Raw genomic sequence first — 900 nt, forward strand, 5'->3', positions numbered from 1 at the left:
GATATGTCATTGTCGCCGCAAAAAGGCAATAGACATGCTGGGCTTCTGGTTTCCTTCAGGACACAGCTCCCTCGGAACCTAGTGGTTCCAGAATATAGGTGTCCCCTCCCCACCAGTTCCTGACAACCACATAGGCAGTGCCAAAACACCAACCAGGGGCCTGCCGTTCACACCCTAGATGGGTAAATAGTGAATCCCACTTTATCCATCTGACTCGAAGCCCAGCCAACTCCCAAAATATCACCTGCACTCAACCAAAAGTCTACCTGGAAGTAACAGTCCGTCGTGTTAGGTTACCGGATGTTTAACACTGCCCTTCCTAACTGTGTGGCTCCTAAATATATTCTTTTTCTTTGGACTGGCTCTCTCACCTGCTTTGCCTCCTTATCCTGGATTCTGGCCTGTTTGTAGCTTTTTGGGGACTTCCTTGTAAAACACAGGGCAAAAACATGGGCTAAACATTTGATGATTGCCTAATGAGAGGGAGGTTGAGGGGATGGGTGAAAAAGGTGAAGGGATTTAGAAGGAATTGGTGACCTCTTGGTGCATGGGTGACCTCTCAATGCATTGACTATATTCCCTACGCCCAGAAGATAGCCAATAATCCTATATAATAAAAGGCTAATATGCAAATTGACCAAACGGCAGAATGACCGGTCACTATGATGTGCACTGACCACCAAGGGGCCTACGCTCAATGCATGAACTGCCCCCTGGTGGTCGGTGCACTCCCACAGGGGGAGCACTGCTCAGCCAGAAGCTGGGCAGCAGTGGTGGTAGAGAGTGGGCCTAAGCCAGCAATTGGACATCCCCCGAGGGCTCCTGGACTGTGAGAGCGCGCAGGCTGGGCTGAGGGACGCCCCGCTCTCCCGAGTGCACTAATTTCGTGCATTGGGCATC

This window comes from Myotis davidii, unplaced genomic scaffold, assembly GCF_000327345.1.
Source record: "Myotis davidii unplaced genomic scaffold, ASM32734v1 scaffold227, whole genome shotgun sequence".
Taxonomy (NCBI): Eukaryota; Metazoa; Chordata; class Mammalia; order Chiroptera; family Vespertilionidae; genus Myotis; species Myotis davidii.